We start from the raw sequence: 14,731 nt of genomic DNA, 5'->3' as shown, positions 1-14,731 counted from the left end.
CGGCAACCATTAACATGCACTGCTGGTCACAGTGGGTTCGTACCCCAACTAGAGGCGATAGTATACTCGATCTAATATTTAGTAGGGATGTTATCACACTACCCTTCGGCTTTCGAGAGGTCATAGAGTAGACGGGATTTCGTCCTTTCTCTACAAATATGGTGGTCCAGATATTCCACTTCTTCTAAAGCTGTTTACTCTCTCTATGGAAACCGGTTCTTACCCTTACTGTTGGAAAACCGCGTACATCATACCACGTTACAAATCTGGAGATAAGACTGACATGAACAATAACCGGCCAATAAATATTACTCCAGTTATTTCTAGGATTATGGAAAAAATTATAAATGATGAATTTTCCAACTATTTACTTGCTGGAAAATTTATTAATGATACTCAACATAGATTTCTTAAAAATCATTCTTTCATGACATGTCATTTTGACTTCTTTAATTTAGTCTATTCTCTACGCAGCCAAGGATATCTAGTCTTAGTGCTATATCTGGACATTTCTAAAGCCTTTGACATGGTTAGCCACCAACATCTTATAGGTAAGCTCGCATTTTATGGGGTTCAAAATCCTTTGCTTGCTTGGTTTGATTCCTTTCTCAGCAATCGACATCAAATAGTTAAAATTAACTCTTCATTGTCTAACGCTGTCCCTGTTAGAAGTGGTGTAATATAAGGTAGTTTCTTAGGTCCTTTGCTCTTTTTAGTGTTTATCAATGATATTTGTGAAAGTTTTTGTGTCGGTAGGCCCCTTTTATATGCAGATTATCTTAAAGTAATGTATTCATGAGCTGAAAAATATGCAAAATTGCATTAGCATGGAGCTTAACAAGGTAGCACAGTGGTGCTTAAAATGGCAACTGGAGCTTAATACGGCTAAATGTGGATGGATATGCTTCGGCGATACATCACTCAACCTAGACATTACCATAAATGGAGAAGTGTTATCTAGGTTACATACAGTAGTAGACTTAGGACTTAGATACTCCCAAGACTTGTCGTTTACAGAACAGATATTAAAACAGACCTCTAAGTCTCAACGTCTAATATGTTACATAACTCGAAATCTTTACAACACTGAGTCACGTATTCTAATGTACAAAGTTTGTGCTCGACCTCTTCTAGAATATTGCACGTTTATTCTTAGCAGTGCGCGCATAAAGGATAAATTAAGGCTGGAATCAGTACAGAGACGATTTACACTTCGTATTCTTGGAGCTGATTGAACCTTAACTTATAATTCTAGATGTACTAAACTTGGGATAGACCCTTTATCTTTTTCTTGAAACTGCTTCATAAACTATCGTTTACGTCCAGTCACGCGATTCAATATGCAGAAACTTCTCATTATGACATCCGTAATTCCTTGGCACTAGTGAAACAAACTCATTCTAAATCATCTCTTTGTATGAATTACTTCACCTGGAATAACCTACCACAATCTATCTGTACGATAAAATCACTCCCATTATTTGTTTGCTGCATCGATGCAAGTGTATTTCATTCCACAAGTAGTATTATAGGATCTTTAAATGTTCAGTCATTTTTATTAGTGTATTCCCTAAGTAAAACCACCTAGTTGCTGTCACTTTATGTTAACACCGTCCCTAGCAACTTTAACTAAGTTGAATAATATCTAACATCAACAGTATATCACTGTGTCACATGGCACATGCATTTTGGTAGACTTGATTGACATATTTTGGTAATTACTGCTTTGTAGTTCTGTGCTCTCTGTTTTCGTTTTAATTTCTCGAGTTGTAGATAATTGTCATTAATTCGATCTGGCACACGAAATGATCTTAATTACTCTGTTCATAAATCAACGGGCTGTCCATTTAAGAAAAAACAGAAGTTCCCTGTTAATGCATTGGATCGCTGTAATACATGTACTACCTAAACAATTACTGAACTAGCATACTTAAAACTTTCTTCTATCACATGTTTGTTCTGTACATCTAATGTTACTATTTACATCAAATTGATCATGCCTGTAAACTGGAGTGAATTCTGTAATTATTATTTTCAGGATATAAATTATTATCATTATTATTATTATTATTAGTATTATTATTATAACCTGATATCTTGTATCCAAGTGATGTTTGGTAATTGCATTGTTTAGAGTCTTTCTTTTTCTTGTTCGGAGGCTTTTCGGAACATGCTCAAAAAAGTCTAAGATATGTCCACTTTTACGTATTTACTGATTGAATTCAAGTCTCTGGAAAGCAAGTAAACCTACATGACTAGTCCAAAATAGGAAGAAACATAGATCTTGTATTTCGTTGAAGGCTAGTGATTTTAGCAAAATTTTCTTATAGCTGATAATCTTCGGTGTTGCACAAAAGTATGAAAATTAATTATATTGAAAGTGAAATTACCAGGTACATTAATTTATAGTCGACATTCTGTTAGTATTTTCTACTGTAAGTTTTAGATTAATGTTAAGGTTATCTTCGTTAAGTACTTTGTTGAAATATTATAATTGAAATATCACCTACATTATCCATTACCCGTTGAAAAAAACAACAATGAGAGAGGCGATCAGATTAGTAATTACACTGCAACTTGGTTGATATAATTCGATTAGCACTTAACAAAGTAGGATGACATAATATTGTTGATTACTCAATAAGTTGTTAGTTGTCACAGTCACAGTTTGAATTGCTCAGTAATACCATCTCAGTCTCTGAAGTTCAGTAATACATACTCAAACAGCATAGAAACAATCAGTTCCATCTACATTACAGGATGGGGACCGAATAGTATGAAAACTATAATTAAATTTTCCTCCCAACTACATCCAACAGTATAAACTTGATGAATCCAATGTTGGTTAGTTTTTATAAATAGTCAGAAAGGGTTTTGTGGAGTAATTTCAGTAGTTGAGATCATGAGTTAATTGAAGCTAGACCATCAAGGAAGACCCGGAAGCACTGGAATACCGTTTCGTCTTATTGTGGGACTCCTCAGCAGTGCGCATCCAAGACCCTGCTTCGTGGGATTCGAACTCAGGACCTGTCAGTCTCGTGTGCGAGCGCTTATTAATAAGTTATTTGCTAGTTAGGCATATTCTATAATTTTTCGGTCAATAAATGAGAGATTTTTGTTTTTATTTACAATATTTATGAATGTATGAATCACTTTTATAATAAGTAATTGACTACAGAATCCCATTAGTAAACAATAATAGAAATATATTTGATTGTTATAAACAGGTGTATCTTTGTTTAATTAACATTTAAACTATTATTATAGTGTTAATTGTTTTGTAATTATGGTTCTTTCTGTTAGCAGTTGATTAGATAAAAATATATTTAACAGAATATCATTACAACAGTTGAGATCATGAGTCAATTGAAATTAGACCACCATGGGAAACCTAGAAGCACTGGACGGCTGTTCCGTTCTAGTGTGGGGCTCCTCAGCAGAGCACATCCACGATCCTGCTCACGGGATTCGAACCCAGGAATATGAATAAATATATTGGATAAAATTCTCCGTATGAATATATAGACTTTAAGAGACATGAGATCATGAAATAATTTGTTTGTCATTTAGTACTGATTGATTCTACACAAACGTTATGACTACAATAAGTAGTGAACTGATTAGTTACTTACTTACGCCTGTTACTCCTCGTAAAGGAGCATAGGCCGCTCACCAGCATTCTCCATCCAACCCTGTCCTGGGCAATCCTTTCCACCTCCTTCCAGTTGTTATTCATCCTTTTCATATCTGCCTCTATGTCCCAACGTAATGTGTTCTTTGGCCTCCCTCTTTTCAGCTTCCCTTCAGGATTCCAAGTTAGGCCTTGCCTCTTGATGCAGTTTGATGATTTGCGTAACGTATCTCCTATCCATTTCCATCGTCTTTCCCTAATTTCTTCTTCAGCTGGAAGCTGGTTTGTTCTCTCCCACAAAAGGCCGTTGCTGATGGTATCCGGCCAATGGATGTTGTACCTTCTTGGTGGTGGTTGTTGTAGTTCTCCAAGTTTCAGCTACATACAGTAGAACTGTCTTGACGTTGGTATTGAAGATTGTGACTTTGATATTGGTTGAAAGTTGTTTTGAGTTCCATATGTTCTTCAACTGTAGGAATGCGACCCTTGCTTTGCTAATCCTTGCCTTTACGTCTGCATCTGAATCTCCTTGTTCATCGATGATGCTTCCCAGATATGTGAAGAATTCTATATCTTCCAGAGTTTCGCCATCAAGAGTGGTTGGATTGCTGTTCTCCGCTTTGAATTTGAGGACCTTGGTTTTCCCTTTGTGTATGCTGAGGCCTACTGATGCATAGACTGCTGGTACACTGGCTGTCTTTATCTGCATCTGTTCGTGTGTATGAGATAGAAGGGCTAGGTCATCTGCGAAGTCCAAATCGTCTAATTGATTCTGAGCTTTCCATTGTATTCCGTGTTTTCCTTCAGATGTTGAGGTCCTCATAATCCAGTCGGCCACCAGAAGAAAGAGGAAGGGTGAGAGTAAACAGCCTTGTCTTACTCCGGTCCTTACTTGGAATGCATCTGTCAGCTGTCCTCCATGCACGACTTTGCATTGTAGTCCGTCGTATGAGTTCCGGATAATATTGACAATCTTCTCAGGAACTCCGTAGTGTCGAAGAATTTTCCATAACGTCCTCCTATCTACACTGTCAAATGCCTTTTCATAATCAATGAAGTTGATGTATAGTGACGAGTTCCACTCAACCGATTGTTCGACGATGATCCGTATTGTTGTAATTTGGTCTGTGCAGCTTTTTCCGCCGTCTTTGCTGGTTCTTCCACGTATTTCTTCTTGTCGGCTCTAATGCTCCTCTTCACTTGCTTGTTTGCTTCTATGTATTCAGCTTGTGCTTGAACTTTCTCTGCTCGTGTTCGGTTGTTGTTAATTGCTGCCTTCTTGTTCTTCCTTTCTTTGATCTTGTCTAGAGTTTCTATAGAGAACCACTCCTTATGATGATGTTTGTTTAGGCCCAGAACCTATTGACACGTTGAAGTTAATGCTTCTTTGATGCCTTTCCAGTTGTCCTCCATAGAAGTTCCTTCTTCTTTCAGTAGATCTTGTAAGGCTTGGAACATGTTGTTGAGAGCTATCTTGAATTCATTGAGTTTGTCTGTTTCTCGAAGGACGGCTGTATTGAACCTTTGTACTGCTGTTTGTCCAGTTCGTTTTTAGCTTCAGTTTTAAATTGGCCACAACTAGGTGTTGGTCTGAAGCTATATCAGCTCCTCTCCTGATTCTCACATCTTCCATTGTCCTTCGCAATTTTTTATTTGATGCAAATATGATCTATCTGGTTCTCTGTGGTGTGGTTCGGTGAGATCCATGTAGCTTTGTGTATACGTTTGTGTGGAAATATTGTCCCGCCTATGATCAATTTGTTGAATGCGCACAGATTTGCAAATCTTTCTCCATTTCCGTTTCTCTCTCCTAGTTCATGTTGTCCCATGACATCTTCATATCCGGTGTTGTCTATTCCGACTTTGGCGTCTAGACCTCCCATCAGAATGATGAGGTCCTTTCTTGGGCATTTCTCTATGACTGATTGCAGCCGCTCGTAGAACTGATCTTTAATGTCGTCGTTGCTATCATTGGTGGGTGCATAACATTGGATAATATTCATTGTGATGCCCTCCTTCTTTGTTTTGAATGATGCTTTGATGATTCTGGATCCGTGAGATTCCCATCCTACAAGTGCATTTCGTGCTACTTTGGACAGCATTAGAGCGACTCCCTGAGTGTGTGGAGCATTTTCCTCTTCGTGGCCGGAGTATAGCAGCATCTCTTCCGTATTTAGCCTTTGTTGTCCAGCTTGGGTCCAATGGGTCTCGCTGATTCCCAGAATTGCCAAGTTGTATCTCCTCATTTCCGTTGCTATTTGACTGGTCTTCCCGGTCTCCTACATTGTTCGGACGTTCCATGTATCTATAAAAATTTTTGCTCTGGTTGTTAAAAGGGGCATCGGCCTCGTGACTTCCGAAGGAACTCGGCTTTCACCGTGAAGCGTCATAATTCTTCTAAATGAAGGTCTTCTAACTCCCAGGGCAGAGTTTAAATGATTTGAATAATTTTTTCTGGTTAGAGTTTTTTTAGCGAGTTAGTTTTCTACGGGATGGGGACGCTAACCCCATGCCCAACCTTCCTCCTTTATCCGGGCTTGGTAACGGCAATAACTCTAGAATAACTACAGGCGGAGTTATTGTACCGATGAATACATAAAAGTTGTTATCATGTTTTGATTGATTGTAAAACTTTTTTATTTATTTGTGCGATATGTACTCAGTGCATAATTCTATTGTATTAGTCTAGTTTCATTTCCATTTATTATAGTATATAGAATTCATTGTATTAATACAATGTGATATTTTCTCTGTATTACATTTATTTGTACAAATTCAAAGTAAAATCTAATTGTGTAAATAAATAAATATAATATTCAAAAAACCCTTTCTGCTCACTAGTGAGTGATTTCAAGAGGTATTTCCCGAAGTTCTAGTGAGAAGCAGTGACCAGTGCAGTTCAAAAGGGTCTGTTGTGAGATAGTAACTCACTGAAGACAATGGTGGATGTGTCACTCAATTTCGTGGATTAGTTGAAGTTAGACATCAACACCGTTGGATACCGACTCAGTGGTCTAGTATTTAAGCGTTCGCGCTCGAGACTGAAGGCCCTGGGTTCGAATCTCACGAGGCGGGATAGTGGATGCGCACAGCTGTGGAGTCCCACAATAGGACGAAACAGCCATCCAGTGGTTTCTGGTTTCCAGTGGTGGTCTAGCTTCAATTGACTCATGATTTCAAATATTGAAATTACCACAATCATCACAAAACCCCTTTATGAAATAACATTATTTGACAAGCTAATTTATGTACAAATGAAATGAATTAAAAAGGTAACGACATTTTTTAAAGTCAAATATGTATATCCATAAAGAAATTTAATAGATCATACTATAAATGTTTGTTGAACATTGTGATAATAAGTCAGATAGAATATAAATGTAACATAAGTAAATTCCTGGAAAAAAGAGTGAATATTATCTGATAAATGATAAATGTCTTACTCCTTTGAATATTGATATTTTCTGAAGTTCATAATAACTGAAAATATAATAACGATAAAATATTAAGAGTTTGTGTATAACTGAATAATTAATAAGTGATCACTGTCATCTTCATTCAACTTATTACTTCTGATCGAATTCTATCGATCAAGTTGCGTCATACATATTAATCTAGGTGATCCGATATCATGTGGAATACCTTGATGTATTAGGTGGTTAAAGGTAGTAAATGAAAACTCTTAGTCATAGGTTTCATCCTAGTTAATACTCGTCAGTAAAGAAACTGATATTCCATGGGAAATTGAAATCCTATCAGCCAGTCTCATAATATGAGATGTAACCACTGAGGCTGTATAAATGTGAGATTATTGGTTCAATGTTACACAAAATATAGAAGATAGTCTGCTACCTATGTATGTAATTATTATTGATAAGCTTTGTTATTCTAATTCTTTCTGTCATCAATGTCAGTTGCTTCACACTATATCATACCTCAGTGTTAGATTTGAATACCATATACAGTTGGGCTCACCAGTTTCGTGCCTGTAGGTAACCTTATTTCTATTGATAGAAGAAACCAAACTAGTAATGAATAGGTTTTTATTTAGATGGCATGTCAGTCACAGTGGGGCCAGGGATTACCTGTTCAAACAGACAAAGCTTTTCAACATTCAATAAACGATAATAGGACATATAATGTCTATACACAATAAGGAAGTGAATAAATACATGAGCTCTATTCTTTTGACATATACTTAGTTGTTTGACGTCGACTTTCAACAAATCAACTTAAGCTGTTACAATATCATACCTCTATGTTAGATTTGAATACCATATATAGTTGTAAGTAGTTGGTGAGAAACTATGAAATATCATGGATTCTTATTATTCTACCTTAGTTGTCGTTTTGGCTTTATTTGAAGTTTAAATTCACTTGATGTTGTTTCCATTCTAATTAATTATTTAATATTTATTTAGTGAATGATTAGTTTGTTAACAACATTCTATAGGTCGACTGTCTTGTTTTTAAAGGTTGTTTTTCTTAATTCCGACTGATCTCATTTTCAGCTACTAATATAACAATGTAAAAATGAACAGTTATCTGTTTCTAGTTTGTAACTAATTAATGGTCCTTAACTATGACGATACAAAGATAGAACATAAGATCTTTAGGTGTCACAGAGAATGATCACTTAATCCCAATTGTAATAACTGTCTCAATCTTGACATATCTAGATTCCATGATTCACAATTACTGAAATCAATCAGTGACGAATATGACCTACATATTAAATCGATGTGTTTATAGTTCCTTTTCGAATTGAGAAAAATCTGATAAGGTTATAGGTAGTTTGCTTAATGTTCGGATGAATATGAAGGGTTTATTTGATATTGCGTTGATAACTATTGAAGGAGGATAATATATATAACGGATCATCGTTAGTAAAATGTAAAAATGGGCAGTAACATGTCAAGTTTAGTAGTGAAAGAAAATAAAAATAATAAATTGTACAATTATATTGACATGAGATGAACTTCAAAGCTTGAATAAATAGATTTATTAAAGTAATAATGAATAAAACTATTCACTTGATGTTGTTTTCGTTGTATCTTCCCATTGTTATCAATTGCAGTCCTAAATAATAATAGGAAGGAACAATAAAACAACACCAAGTGAATTTAAACTTCACCATATTGCACAAGCAAGTGGCCAATAGGACTCAGTAGCTAAGTGGATAACACGATGGTGTTTGAAACGAATGGTACTGAGTTCGAGTTACAGAGTGAACGCCAACAGCTAACGAGTCCCAAATAGGATGAAATGCGCGTCCTGGATTCCACTGCTAGCTACTATCTATCTGTTGTTTATTCGAAATTTCTGGTTGAATTGTATTTTATCAGAAGGGGTTTTGTGGAGATTTTAGTAGTTTCAATAGTTGAAATCATGAGTCAATTGAAGCTAGACCATCATGGAAGATTTGGAAGCACTGAACGACCGTTTCGTCCTATTATCGGATACCCCAGCAGTGTGCGCCCACCACCCTGCTTCGTGGGATTCGAACCCGGGACCTGTCAGTCTAGCGCGTGAGTGCTAAACCACTAAGCCACTTAGCCGTCATTCAACGGTGCTTAGGAGTCCCAGACTAAGACGAAACTGCCCTCCAGTACTTCCAGGTTTTCCATAGTGGTCTAGCTTCAATTGATTCCTAATCTCAACCATTGAAAAATATCACAATTTATATAAACAAAAAAGTGAATCCTCATATATACTTTTGTTGTTTTGTGGTATAACTTTTCATAATAAATTATCTAGTCAGTAACAAATTAAAAAAACAAATTTAAAACTTGATTGTTTTATTATGGTAGTAAGCGGGATTATTAAATTTAAACCCAACATTGAAATTATAAAAATGCTTCATGTTTATGATAATCATAATTATTACATTAAAGAAATTAGTAGAAACAATTTAAACTAATTATTCAACATAATAGTGGATAATAATTTAAAATGATTCAAAATTAATTTACATAAAGTATATTCAATGATGAAAGAAAAAGAAAACAAACTAATTTTGGCGCCTGATACAAAAAATGTATATAAACTAAAACTAAATGGATAAATACATGTGATGATTATTAGAAATTATTAAGAATGTAATAAAATAATTCATTCATTGGATGTAAATTTCATATATATATAAATTGCCCCCGAATGCTCTAGTACAGCCGAGAGTGGTGGAGAGTCAACTCTTCCTCTCGAAATGCTCTCATTTGGCCACGTGCATACAATAACCGCCAGGGAAGTCCTATTCATCGATTTCTCGTGGCATTACTGTTGTTTACGAAATTGCGAGGATGAAAAGCGAATGTCCAGCGCTTTACCGGTCGGTGGATATGGAGGATTCACTTAGAGAAGTTAGAAAACCCTGATTCCAAACTAATGGTGCACATGGGCTCCAGTATCCTGAGAGAACAAATGGTGTATGAACTAATTATTGGTCACCGGCTACCATGGGACTGCATCTCCTGGCGTTGCTCCACTCCCTTGTGGATCCGATCTTTAGGTCGAAGGCTCCGGGAGTTGCCTCCTAAGAAAACCGCCTGCTTCGGTCTAGACACGCGGGCAATATCCTAGCCCTCACACAAGTCGAATGATTTATGTGGCGCATGTCTGTTTGTTGCCTCCTTGTACCAATGTTCGTGTGTCTAAATAAATAAATAAAATGTATACAAATTGATTTTTGAACAGAAATACGTGTATATCAATAAAATTGTTATGTCCCGATAAGAATAATGAATAGTAACTTTTGTGGTCCATTTATGGGACAATGCTATGCGTATATTTTTATCGTATCATTGTTAAATAACTAAACTATTCATATAAATGTCCCTCTTATTATGAGCTTTATTTTGACCTATGAACTATTATTATACGATTTACCATTGTTGAATTATGCCCTATCTATTAATTACTACCTCCCTCATTCACAGCCACATTTGGCCAAATCTTATACAGATGTTGTTTTCTATTTTATTGGTACGATGTGGTCTGTCTGGTTGGTATATAAACCCAGTGTATTTGAAATACATGATTCATGTTGCAGAGGCTGAGATTTGTGTTCTGGACTGAACTGGCTGGGCTATGCAGGAAGCAGGACCGATAAGTACTCTAGACTTCTCGTACGTGTTTTATGCGTCATTGGTTCGGTCGATAATTCACTGCTCTCTAATTAGCGGTATCATTACGTATACATTAATAGGGAACACAGGCCACAAGTTATAACAAAAATGATAACATTTTAACCAAATATCAATAACAGTTTTTAAATATATCATATTTTAACGTAGGAGGAGATTGATTTGAATTTTCATTGTTCATATCCCAGACTTATTTTCTGAACTATATTGAAAAATCATCAATGCCATGGATAGCTGTTTCTTTTAACTGTGAGACTCTTCAGTATTACACAGACATGGCCCCATCATCATGGATGAAACCTGGAAGCTTTAATTTCAAGACTTTTACTCACGCCTGCTACTTTTTGTAAAAGAGCATGGGCCGCCTACCAGCGCTCTTCATTCAAACCTGTCCTGTGCAATCCTTTCCAGCTCTTTCCAGATGTTATTCATCCTTTTCATATCTGCTTCTATATCCGACGTCATGTGTTCTTTGGTCTTCTTCTTATCCGCTTGTCTTCAGGATTCCAAATTAGGGCTTGCTCTGATTTCAAGGGCGAACACCAAATTTCTAGACCATTTAACCTACAACCATAGGTGTACATGTTTGAATTAAATCAAACCATTGTCCACTGCTTCCTTTATTTTTGATGGATATCTAACTTAGATGGCTTCTCAATATAAATAATCTTCATGAACCCATTGTATCAAAATATTATATATTTGAAAACTGTAATTGATATTTAGTTAAAATGTTATCATTTCATTGATATACACGTATTTCTATTCAAGAATAAATTTTGCATTCAATTAATGAATTATTTTATTGCATTCTCCATAATTTATAATAATAATTGCATATAATTATCCATTTATTTTTATATTGAATGCATTTTGTATATGAGGCGCCAAAATTAGTTTATTTCGTCATGAATACGTCAGGTATCCTATCAATGATTATCGAATGGATTTGTAAACAGTAGCATACTTAAAGGGTAGAATTGATAGAACAAAAACATATGAATTATTCCCCTTTCATGTACGCACACATAAGTAATCGGATTAATTCTATTGAAGTGGTTGACTTTGATTACTAGCAAATGTGAGAATGTGTGAGGTGTGTGCTTAAAATACCAAATTTCAGGAGTATAAATAGAATGTTTCAATGTACGGTCACATACAACTGACAGTAAACTACAATTAAAATCCTCGTTGTATTTGAAACAATGCTGTGTGTAATAATATATGCTCGATCGGTGTTTCTGTACCGGTTATGACATCCGAATGTCAGAAGTCATGTGAGTCTTATCTTACTCGATTGTATAATGTGAGGATACCACTTACTGAGAAGTCCTTGCAAGCATGTAGTTTCTAATCAGTTTATTAATTATAATTGTAATGTTACAAAGTTCCCAATGATTTTATTTTCCGTTACAAGTTTTTGATTGAATTTTTTTATTGTCCTACTCTACGTCTATATCCAGTCACTGCTCGCTATACAAATTAATCAGCTGACCGATCATTTTAACCTTCACTTCAACAAACAACTCTACATATTCACTTCGTTAACACTGTCACTCACTCCACAATGCTTACAGACATGAATACAACCATATACATACATACCGCCCCAGGTGAACATAAACACAAAACCAATATGCATTATTATTTATTCTCGACTGATCAAATCGAAATAATGAGTTCTTTCACATATTGCCTTGTCTATCCATTTCTAGGCATTATATATATAGCGATAATAATTAAAAAGTAGGGGGACTTAAGGTTCTGATGGTGTGAGTAACACCACATTCTCGTACTGATCTCAACGGGATACAATTCACCATTTTCCGTTCAAATATTCACGTGATCAAACGTTCATAAGCTAATATAACTCCTGTGCCATTAACGATTCTATTATGAAACCTATCATGTTGGTTTGAAGTTTCACTCTTCTTGATCTCTCATCCCTTTTTACCATTAAAACCACATACTTCTGGTATTAACCAAATTTTGTTATTATTACATTCATATTGTTACTCATTATTTTTCCTGAATCCTTAAGAAAAAAATCATTGTTAGTGTTAGGTTGGATCATGTAATTTATTAGTTGTGTAAGTGGTAAAATATTTGGTATTCGTTGTAGACAGTTTAAATCTTGAAAACAATTGGCAAATTTTAAGTTTAGGGTAGTGGAGATTGTTGAATTTTATTAAAATTCACAACATCTAACTGGAAATTATCATGTTTTCACTAGTAACTAGCTTCGAGAGGGAATTCTCGAAGTTGTAGTGAAAAGTGCCCAGTGGAGTTAACAGTGTTAGGTGTGAGGCTGGTCGCCGAGATGAAATTCAAACTCAAGAAGCACTGGACAATGCGGCGGACAACATCACAAAAGTTAGATACAGTTTTTTTTCGGGATACTGACAAACTCAACAAATTCAAGATAGCCCTCAGCAATAAGTTCCAGGCCTTTCATGATCTACTCAATGGAGAGGAAACTACTGTGGAGAGCAACTGGAAGGGGATCAAAGAGGCAATCACTTCAACATATCATGAGGTCCTGGGCCACAAGAAGCACCATCACGAGGAATGGATCACTGTTGATACATTGGATAAGATTCAAGAAAGGAGGAACAAGAAGGCAGCAGTCAATTCCAGCCGAACAAGAGCAGAGAGAGCAAAGACACAAGCTGAATACACAGAATTAAACAATCAAGTGAAGAGAAGCATCAGAACTGACAAACGTAAATATGTGGAAGACTTAGCGATGGCGACAGAACAGGCTGCAAGAGAAGGAAACATGAGAAAATTGTATGACACGACAAAGAATCTCTGGGATAAAGCATGGGATATATTGTACATCTGGGATGCAGCTGGACGATCTAGACTTCACAGATGACCTGGCTCTTCTATCCCAAACGCAGGAGAAGACGACCAGTGTAGCAGCAGCCTCGACAACAGTAGGTCTCAATATACACAAATGGAAAAGCAAGATTCTCCGATACAACACAGCATGCATCAATCCAATCACAATTGACGGAGACGATTTGGAAGATGTAAAACCTTTACATGTCTGGGCAGCATCATTGATGAACAGGGTGGATCTGATGCATATGTGAAAGCGCGGATCAGCAAAGCAAGAGCAGCATATTTACAACTGAGGAACATCTAGAACTCAAAGCAACTGTAAACCAACACCAAGGTCAGAATTTTCAATACAAATGTCAAGGCAGTTCTACTGTATGAGGCGGAAACGTGGAAAACTACGAAAGCCATTATCCAGAAGATACAGGTGTTCATTAACAGTTGTCTACGTAAAGTACTTCGGATTCGTTGGCCGGACACTATTAGCAACAACCTACTGTGGGAGAGAACAAACCAGATCCTAGTGGAGGAAGAAGCGCTGGAAGTAGATAGGACACACATTGAGGAAAGCACCCAACTGTGTCACAAGTCAAGCCCTTACGTGGAATCCTCGAGGCCAAAGGAGAGGTGGAAGATCAAAGAACACATTACGCCGAAAAATGGAGATAGACACGAGAAAAATGAACAAGAATTGGATGGAACTACAAAAGAAGACTCAGGACAGAGTGGGTTGGAGAATGCTGGTTGGCAGCCTATGCCCCATTGGGAGTAACAGGCGTAAGTAAGTAAGTACGTAATTATCCAAAAATGGGTGTATGAATCAATACATAAATGAGTGTATTTTTGACTACGGTCATCGTCGCCGACGTGTTTTGGGGATTAATAAATCTTCACTTATACCGGTTTTTATGTTCTTTACTTTCGCATTGTGGGAATTGCAAAGGTCCCTGTTTTCTAGTATAAGTGATAAACGTTTCCGACACAACAATCAGAGATGACCAGATATAGCAATTATCGTTCAATCCGACAAGAAATATCAGAATCACTTATGTGAGATTCCATTGAAGGTTACTATTTAACTTTATTATTATATTTATGATAGTTGAATTTTCTT

This window comes from Schistosoma haematobium, chromosome ZW (genome assembly GCF_000699445.3).
Source record: "Schistosoma haematobium chromosome ZW, whole genome shotgun sequence".
NCBI lineage: Eukaryota > Metazoa > Platyhelminthes > Trematoda > Strigeidida > Schistosomatidae > Schistosoma > Schistosoma haematobium.
The sequence above is the reverse complement of the archived record's forward strand: the minus strand, read 5'-3'. Positions refer to the sequence as shown.